The sequence below is a fragment of the Myotis myotis genome, unplaced genomic scaffold (assembly GCF_014108235.1).
Source record: "Myotis myotis isolate mMyoMyo1 unplaced genomic scaffold, mMyoMyo1.p scaffold_m19_p_2, whole genome shotgun sequence".
NCBI classification, from domain to species: Eukaryota; Metazoa; Chordata; class Mammalia; order Chiroptera; family Vespertilionidae; genus Myotis; species Myotis myotis.
The window spans coordinates 89,594,119-89,604,430 of NW_023416324.1; the positions used below are offsets into that span (position 1 = coordinate 89,594,119).

General features: G+C 48.0%; 1 long non-coding RNA gene across 1 annotated transcript; it reads right to left on the reverse strand.

Moving 5' to 3' along the window:
• Positions 1-336: 336 nt before the first annotated feature.
• Positions 337-1,599, reverse strand: LOC118677316. Its single transcript, XR_004974370.1, has 2 exons — positions 1,404-1,599; positions 337-796 (listed from the first exon to the last, which is right to left on the reverse strand). It is a non-coding gene; the product is annotated as an uncharacterized LOC118677316 (long non-coding RNA).
• Positions 1,600-10,312: the final 8,713 nt, after the last annotated feature.

Genomic DNA, 10,312 nt, shown 5'->3' on the forward strand with positions numbered 1-10,312 from the left:
ATATGGATGAGCCTAGAGGACATTATGCTAAATAAAATCAGCTAGCCACAAAAGGACAAATATTGCAAGACTTCACTTATATGAGTACCTTGAGTAGTCAAATTCATAGAGAGAAACTAATGGTGGTTGCCCGGGACTGGAGTTGGGGTGGAGATGGGATTAGTATTTAATGGGTACAGAATTTCAATTTGGGAAGACAAAAAAGTTCTGGAGATGCATGGTGGTGACTGTTGCACAAAAATGTGAATGTAATTAACACTACTGAACTGTACACTTAGAAATGGTGAAGATGGTAAATTTTATGTTATGTGTACTTTACCGCAATAAGAAAAGAACAAGTGGCAATAATTTTAATAATATATCACATTTAACCCAATAGTACCAGAGTATTATCAGTTCACATATGATTGATACTAAAAACGTATTAATAAGATAGTTTACATTCTTTTTTTCATACAAAATCTTCAAAATCTATTGTATATTTTATACTTCAGCATATCACAATGGCCTCATGTCAAATGCTCAATAGCCACATGTGGCTAATGGATACCATATTGGATGGATTGCTTTAGAAGGTATTTGGTGGGAATTTGGCTTCCAGGACTCCTTCCAGTTGCTTCAGGACCCACAGAGCCCCTTAGGCCACAGGCTGGGAACTTGATGACCGTCACACACCAGGCATCTTTCCCCTCCACAGGCTTAGAGAAACGGGTCTCAGCACAAGTTGGTGACAATCAGTTGCTCAGTGTGGACAGAGCTGGCTCCCAACCACTCACCCTCAGGCATGGTTTAAGGACTAAGATAAGATTCAGAATACACCTTGTAAGAGTTACTGATGTCTGAGCAAAAAAAGTAAAGATTTTAAGAATTGGCAAAGGGAAGGCAAGGGATTTGATTTGGGGATGAGTAGGGCTTGACGAGAAGGCAATCTGGTTGGTATCCTTATTACTGTTTCTTAAAAAAAGACATCTTGATACGATCCTTCTTGGATAGCTTAGTTATTAATGAAGGTTTCCTTTTCTCCTCCTCTCCCTCCCCTCCATCCCCTACCTCCTTTTTACGGGAAGTGGACTTCTCAAGGACATCTCTGTAAGGCTGCTGTCTGTCTTGAAGTCCAATAAGAACTGCTCCCCTGCCTCCAGCCCTTTCTCTCTCTGCTCCCTATGCTGGGCCGCCAGAGACCCAGGGTCAGTCCTCCTGGCAATCAGAAGCAGAGTTCACAGCCCTGCTCCCCACGGTTGCCCTGCTGCCCTGGGGAAACTGTCCGGCTTCTGGAATAGTTCTCCCTGAGAATGCTAAGCTGTCTCCCAGACCTCCTGGCCCTCTGCTGGGGATGTGGAGGGCCTGTGCTGCTGCCTAGTCCACTGCCGCAGTTTCTGTGCTTCCAGAAGCCGCTCTCTCACCTGCCGGGGCCTCCATCTGCCAGTGGCCCAGAGGAGACAAAACAAGTGTTGCCCCGTGGCCAGGTAGGGAGACTCCTGTTCCCTGTGGCTGTCTGCTCTTCGGACGGCAAGCCTGGATTTGATTAAAAGCAGGTTCGCGCAAGCACCACCCTGCCCACCGGCCAGCCCACTGCAGAGGGCAGCTTGTATGCCAAACGGCGTTCACAGGGGGAAGCGGGACCTCGTCCAACCACCTCGAGCGGGTGAATCACGCTCTGGAGGGTGTGTGCGGCCTGTGTATGAGTGTGTGTGCCTGTAAGTGAACAGGGTGTGAGAGAGAAGTGGTCCAGTTGCAGTTCCCGTCACAGTGTTACCTCCTCAGAGTCCATTTCCTTCCCGGGAAAGTCAAGGGAGCAGCCAGGCACAGCCCTGTGGCCTGCGTGGTGGCTGGGAAAGCTGCTCCACAAGCACAAGTGTACGACTTGTGTTTCTCAAGCCGAAGAAGGAACACATTTCTGGGGCTGGGGTGAGGAGGGGAAGGGGCCTGACTGCCTGCCCATGGGTGTTCCCCTCCTGCAATATTGCCATCCACTCACCCCAGCTTTGGGACCTCCTTGGAAATGCAACATGCATGGTGTTTGTTAAGCCTGGGGCTCTGGGATGCCCCTGCATACTCACCCCCTGAAAAGAGAAGTGCTGTTTGTTCTTATTTTCATTTTCAGCAACATAGGCTTGTTCAGCTACAGGGCTACAAAGAGAACCCTTGAGCGTTTGGACACCAACTGGGGGAAATCAGTGACCCGGTGCTTCAGGAAAGTAGCGGGAGGAGCTTCATGGCCCCCGCTGTGCATAGCAGACTGTACCTTCCCCGGCCCAGCTCTGGGGACCAGGCTTTGTGCAGGATCCTGATGCTCCGCGTGGCTGAGGTGTGGAATCAGACATCGCAATAGGCCTTTCTCCTCCTCTGACGGCCATGCATCTCAGGGAGATGATTTGACTCCTCTCTGCCCACTTATTCCCTGTTCCAGGCTCATTCAAGAAGGTTCTCAACTCCCAGGCTGCCGTGAGCATTTACAGCAGACAATCCAAGCAAACAAGGGCAATGGCCTCTATGCTGCTTTGATTCCCCTCTGGGATTAATGTCACATGAACAAACAGTCCACAAAGCCTATATTCATAGAAATGCTTAGGATGTGGAATTAGAGCCAAATTATGCCTGTGAACAGCCTGAGACAGGGGACATGAAGGGGAGGGTGGGGCTCAGGAAGGGAGGGAGGCAGAGGCTGCGGCTCAAGGATTTGGAAGTGGCTGCATTCGCAAAGTGGCCAGCCAGCCTTGGAGGCCGGGATGTGAGATGGAGCAGGGAATTCATGTGACAGTGTCAGTTGCAACAGCTGAGCCTGATCTAGATTACCAACCATGCACAAGGGACTAGGAAAAATAAACAGCACTGTCCTGTGGGGACTGAGCTGGGGCCGGCCCACCCCAGGGCCATCAGGGCTGGGCTGGCTGCAGGGAGGGGCCGAGGGAGATTGGCCGTCAGGCCATGCCCCCAATTGGGGTGTGGGGGGGCAATTGGGGGTCAGCAGCTGGGGGAGGGGTCGTGGGAGGTTGGCTGGTCAGCCCCACCCCCAATTGGTGTGAAAGGGGCCGATCTGGGATGGGGCCAGGTGGGAGGAGGGGCTACAGGAGGTTGGCCGGCTGGCCCTGGCCCTATTGGGGTGGGGTGGGGGTGATCAGGGGCAGGGCCAACGGGGGGAGGGGCTTCTGGGGGGTTGGCCGGCCAGCCCTACTCCCCACCCCCCCCCCCGCCCCCCTCCGCCATCAGCTGGTTTGCTGGCTGCAGTGGGCTTCATAGTGAGTGGTCGTTCCAGCCGTTACAGCATTCCAGTCACTGGCTTTTTATATATATAGACATTATATTGTGTATATATATTATATGAATATGAATATGAATATGAATCTATATATGTAAAAGGCTAAGTGACCAACTGTCCGTCTGTCCGTTTGACTGTCTGACCAACCGACCAGCCGGTACATATGATGCGCACTGGCAATTTAAAAATAAACATTGATTCGCACATGCACGATACATATAAAGCTCTCACTGGTGCCAGTCGCACATGTGTGTTTCGATCTGTCATTGTCGATCATGAATTTGGTTGTTTTTGTTGACATTTCTATTATAGAGAAAGGATGAATAGCAATATTAAAATATTTCTTCTAATTAATTTCCTTTCAATGTGCACAAATCCGTGCACTGGGCCACTAGAATAAATGTAAATGTAAATATAAATTTTTAAAGAAAAAGACTTAAAGCAAATATGACACAATGTTAAAACTAATTGGTGTGTGCCTGGGCCTTGGCTATATTATTTCTGTTCTTTTCTACATAGTTCAGTTATTTTGTAATTAAGAAAAAATACGTTTAAAATTTAAAAAAAACTGTCCTGGCCAGTGTGCCTCAGTTGGTTGGAGCATTGTCCATGCACCAAATGGTTGTCAGTTCAATTCCCAGTCGAGGCACATACCTAGGTTGCGGGGTTTGATCCCCAGTCAGGGCACCGTGGAAGGCAATCGATCAATGTTCTCTCCCACATCAATGTTTCTCTTTCTTCCTTCCCCTCTCTCTAAATTTAATGAGCATATCCTTGGGTGCAGATTAAAAACAGGAAAAAATTGGGCATTCTTTATTTTATCTCATGGAAGCTGTTTTTGGATGTCTGGACTCCCCTTCTCACTTCCTTTGTTGAGATTCCAGGCAGAGCCAGGAATGCTGGATTCCTTGACAGCTGGGTTTTGTACCGCCCCCCCCTACCCCTCCGCGCCCCCCCCCCCCCCCCCCCACACACAGGAGTTAGTATACCAGGAGATCCTGGTCCTGGTATTCCCCACATCCTCATGGCTCACTGATTCCAGTGAGCTGTGGAAGCAGGCACCATGCAGCCTTGTGTGCTTGGCCTGCTGGCTGGGAGCATCCAGGATGAATCACCGGGAAGTCATCATAATTTTCCCTTTCGAAAAGAGTTGGGAACAGCAGCACTGTAGGTTGACTTGCCTGAAGCTGAGGGAAGATAAATAACCAGGAGGCAAAACCTGAACTGAAAACCCCAGTTGAGATTTAGGGCCCGGGTTCTTCCAGCCGAGGGCCGGTGGGAGTGCAGGGCGCTCATGGAGCCCTGACCACTCAGTGGCTTCTCCTGTGGGTGAGGTGTACCTCTGACCAGGCCTGCAGAGTTGCCTTCCCGCACACACCCTTGCAATTCCCTGCGGGTGGCTCTGGGGAAAGGGGCCCATGCTTAAGGCACTCAGAGAAGGTGGCTGGTGGCTCAGGAACTGGTAAGACTGGTTTCCAATGCTGGCAGCCACTAGGAGATGCCAGGAGGACACGGTTAGGAGAAGCATTTGGGGTGGGCAGAAGGCAGAGCTGTTCTGACCAATTTATAGGCGGCTAGAAAAGCTGCTGGAGTCTCCCACTCTCATTCTGGTTATCTCCTGGACATTTTACATCCAGGATATGATCCTGGAATGTGGTGACCCTTTTGCTGAACTGTGGGAACAATTGTGTCAGAAATAAAATCCAGTGCCAGAGTCCCCTCAGAGAATTTTCCTGGGTCTGATTTCACTCTAAACCACTTGGAAAAAGTTAAGATCCTACAACATTTTCAAGCCAGTGAGTGTGGCTTGGATTTTTAAATTAAATTTAATTTTATTATCCTCACCCAAGGATATTTTTTCCATTGATTTTTTAAGAGAAAGTGGAAGGGAGGGAGGGGAGAGAGAGAGAGGAAGGGAGAGCGTGCGAGAGAAACATGGATGTGAGAGAGACACAGCTATTGGTTGCCTCCCACTCTCATCTCAACTGGCGGTGGGGATTGAACCTGCAACCCAGGTATGTGCCCTTGATAGGGAATCAAACCTATGACCCTTCTGTCTGCAGGCTGATGCTCTAACCACTAAGACAAACCAGCCAGGGCTGGCTTGGATTTTTTTTTAAATGTTCCTTTTATAGAGGAATTTTATTTTTGTTCTTGAGTTATTTATTTTTGAATCAAAACTTGAAGTATAGTATGGAGTTTCCTCAAAAAACTAAAAATGGAACTCCCATTTGACCCAATGATCCCACTTCTAGGAATATATCCCAAGAAACTAGAAACAGCAATCAGAAAGGATATATGCACCCCTATGTTCATAGCAGCACAATTTACAGTAGCTAAGATTTGGAAACAGCTTAAGTGCCCATCGGCAGATGAATGGATTAAAAACCTGTGGTACATCTACACAATGGAATACTACGCTGTGGTAAAAAAGAAGGAATTCTTACCATTTGCAACAGCATGGATGGAACTGGAGAGCATTATGCTAAGTGAAATAAGTCAGTCAGAGAAAGATAACTATCACATGATCTCACTCACTTGTGGAATATAATGAACAACATAAACTGATGAACAAAAACAGATCCAGAGACAGAGAAGCATCAAACTGACTGTCAAACCTCAGAGGGAAGGTAGGGGAGGGTGGGGGAAGAGGGAGAGATCAACCAAAGGATTTGTATGCATACATATAAGCCTAACCAATGGACACAGACACCAGGGGGGTGAGGCATGAGTGGGGGGGGGGGAATGGGGGGTTAAGGACACATATGTAAGACCTTAATCAATAAAGAAAAAAAGCCGAAACCGGTTTGGCTCAGTGGATGGAGCGTCGGCTTGCGGACTGAGGGGTCCCGGGTTCGATTCCGGTCAAGGGCATGTACCTGGGTTGTGGGCACATCCCCAGTAGGAGGTGTGCAGGAGGCGGCTGATCGATGTTTCTCTCTCATCGATGTTTCTAACTCTCTGTCTCTCTCCCTTCCTCTCTGTAAAAAATCAATAAAATATATTTAAAAAAAAAATAAAGAAAGAAAAAAAAACTTGAAGTATAGTTACTGCAGCATTACACACAGACTCTTTCTTTGAGTTACAGCTGTCCCAGTCCCTTGGAGCCCAATGGCATCGTTTAGGGTGTCACAACTTTAAGCCTTTGGGGCCTCGGTTTTGTCAGGGCTCTTGAGGCATTGCTTCTCTTTGCTGCTCCAGAATAACAGGCTGACCATGTTTTTGAGGAGCGGCAAGGATTCATTAGCCTGGACTATTTGTCAGTGGTTTTGAAGACAAGGAAATGTTTGTTTTATGAGAACATTTGTCCCACCTTAATTTGCAAGGGATAAAAAAAGTAGCCACCATGAAGCATGATAGAAAAGTATTTGGTTCTTGTGAAACACATGAGTGTTGTCATAGAATTTCTTCTCCATAAAAACACGTTGGAAAGAAATTTCCAGTTGTCCCATCTTTCATGTCGCCTCCGGATCATGTTTTCTCAAAGCCCAGGGAGGGGAGAAGTTGCAGACGCTGGCCCGTGGGAGGATCCCACACTCCAAGGTCCCTTCCCTCTCAGAGTTCAAATGGTCCATGCGCTGTTCTCCCTCCTCACCCAGAGGAAAGTCCCTGTGGCCCACTTTCTGTGCAGTGCTTTTCCACTCTTTCATAATCTATTATTGTGACCTTGAGATGCAGAGAGAAGGCTTTGGCAGGGCGTGCTTCACGTGGAGCCAGCTCTGCTGGCGTCTTTGCCCTGGTACCACATGCCCGTGGCTGCAGCTGCCCGTGTTCCTGAGAGTACACGCCTTTGCCGTCATTCTGCGTCCTGACAACTGAGTCAGGGGCTGCAGGACCCTGGAGGCAAAGGACTCCTGCCAGGCGCCACGAGAAGAGCTGTGTTCCTGGGAGGCTGGCTCAGCAGAGACGCGCACATGGGAGAAGGGGTGCATGTGTGTGCATGCATGTGTGTGCATGCATGTGTGCGCGGGTGTGTGTGTGTGTGCATGTGTGGGTGTGTGTATGTGTGTGTTTTAGAGAAGGACATGAGAGAGGGAGGGAGGGAGGAGAGAGAGAGAGAGAGAAGAGAGAGAAAGAGAGAGCGCAATAGAGAAAAGATAGAGATAAAAGAGAATCTGCTTTGAAAGTAGATTTCAAGTTATTATTTTTTGGACTATACCTGATTTGATTATTATAAATATCAGTTATAGAAACTCTACACTCTATTCAAGATGGTTTATCCTTAAAAGAAGACTTTGATGCTATGAGAGGAATACTGGGAAGCAGAAGAAAGACCCTATCAGGTCAGTGAGGAGGAGGGAAACGCGAGGCACGCGGGGAGTGCGGGTCCAGGACTGCTGGCTACACTCTTTGGTCCTTAGCTCACCACCCTTTTCCCAGTCCTGCCCTCTCCCTCTTCACCCTGGTTTGTGTTGGCAGATCCTCCTGCCAAAGCTTACCTCATCACATGAAATGAGGGGGAAATCAGATTGGCCCCTAATTGGACTTGCTGTAGACAATTAAGGTTAAGCTGACATGAGGGAACCATCAGATACTGAGATTTCCAGAGTTTGGTTTTTAAAATTCATATACTTGGGAAGTTCTTCCAGAATTCAAGTGGTTATAAATCAGGAAACTAATTTTCGGTATCCGGATTTTAAATCTCTTAAAAGAGGATACTGGAAATAGTCTGGAAATAGTAAGTGCACACACTATCATGATATCCAATGAAATTATATATGTGTATATGGCATATAGAAAATATATGTGTGTGTATGGTATACATAGTATATGGTATATATAACACACAATGTATATATAGTACATGCTGTGTATTATGTGTGTGTATGTATGTGTATATATGTGCATACACACACACTTCAGAGCATTTAATAACAAGTACACAGGTGTTTTCTTTTATATTTTCTAAATCACCTAATGTTTAGTTCCTGGGTGCAATCAGTGACACAGATGAAGAGGGCTGGCACATTGTTCGCAGGCATTGTCGTTTATTCCTTGAAAGGAACCTTCCGTCAGCACTGGACCCCCAGGTGTTTTCAGCCATCACCCTTCAAGCCCTTGCAGTGAAGCTCCGCCTCCACTTTTCGAATTGTAGCTCTAGTTCCCAAAGCAGATGCATCTCTTCCTGACCCATCCACTCAGCCGTTTAATCCTCCACTAAATGAATTAAGTCACTGTTCAGCAAACACTGGTGACTGCCCACTCTCTGGAAAGCCCTGTGGATATGGCAGGTGGTGTGTGTGTGTGTGTGTGTCTGACATGCTAGGGCTTACCACTCATGAGGTGACACGCAGACATTGACACACATTCTATTTAAGTGCTTATTTAAACTCAGCAGTTCTTGGGCCACATAAATAATTCCTCAAACCATTTACCCCCAGCTCAGAGCCAGCCACCAGCTTTCATTATAGCAGCTGCCATTTGTGTATTTGTGTATCCGTTTCTGGTGGCCAGTGACCTTGAGGAGAGCTGCTGAGGAGAAGCAGACGCAGGCCCGTGGAGAGGGTCTCTCCAGGGAGGTGGCACACAATGAGGAGAATGGTGACGTGGGAGCGAGAAACTGCTCAGGACACAACCTCCCCCTCCTCATTTTTCCTGACAAACGTAGTCTCTGCTCTCTGTGATTCCTTCCGGATACTTCCATCGGAATGCACATCTTCGATGGCAAACCACTGTCTGCAGGAGCCTGCTCCAGCAGCAGCCGTGCGTGCGGCCTGCTGTTCTGCACGCTCAGGGTTATGTGCGAGGATGTTCCCGTCACCACTCCCAGCCATTGTGTGGACTCTCCTTGAGCGGGTGTGCAGTGATCAGGGAATCATGGGGAACATGTGGCCTAGAGCAGCAGCCAGGAGCCAGAGTCCTGAGTCCACCCAGGATCCAGTCACCTCAGTTTCTTCCTCTGACAATGAGGGGTGTGAGCTAGAGCAGCCCGGGGCCTCCTAGCTCTGATCCTGAGGCTAAATGGAGCATAGTTGTGTTCCTTGTACTTGGGGAAGGTGAGACCCCTGCAGGCCCTTGTAATGAAGAAATGCCCTCCACTGAAAAACCAGAAATACTCCTCGAGCCTCTGCTGGGTGCAGGACACACTGGGTGTGGGGGACACAGAGAAACATGGGGCAGGGCCTGTCCTCCAGGGGCCTGCAGCCTGCCTGGCAGCTCCTCGTCTCCCTCCTTCCCTTGCTCCACGCTCAGGGAGCAGACCTGCCAGTGTTCATCCGTGTGCGTGTCGTTGGGACCAGGGAAAGCAGACAGGGCCGCAGACAAGGGGCGCTTTCCAGCCCGTCGCCTCCCTGTGATAGACTTCTTGTATTCTGCGCTGCCTGGCTCCCTTCCTTCCCTTCCTCATGATCCTTTAGCTCATGTCTTCAAGGCTCATCATCAAAGTGGTCTCACTTGGTCTTTTTGTTTTTAACTTGCATTACAGCTCTGCCCACACGTTCCCCTTTAACAAGACCTAACATTTTGCTGCCTGCCTCCCACCTGTGGTCATTATCCACCACACCCAGGTTTATTATGGGTGTTGAGCAATATCACCACTCATTTTTATCAGAATATATATATGATTAATGCCCCCTTATCCACAGTTTCAGTTACCTGTGGTCAACTGTAGTCTGAAAATATTAAATGGAAAATTCCAGAAATAAGCAATTTATGTTTTAAATCTTGCACCATTCTGAGTAGCGTGATGACATCTTGAACCATCCAACTCCATCCCACATAGGATGTGAATCATGCCTTTGTCCACCATCTTCATCTTAGTAACCATCTTGGTTATCAGATCAACTGTTGAGGTATCGCAGTGCTGGTGTTCAAGTTGCCCTCATTTTACTTAATAATGTCCCCAAAGTGCAGGAGTAGTGATGCTGGCTTTTCAGATGTGCCAAAGAGAAGCTGTAAACTTTATTATGGGTATGCATGTATAGAAAAAAATTTAGTACTATATGTGGTTTCAGGCTTCCACTGGAACTCTTAGAAATACACCCCACAGATAAGGGGGGACTACTATGTGTGTGTGTGTGTGTGTGTGTAATTTCTATGAATTTATCTGTACAT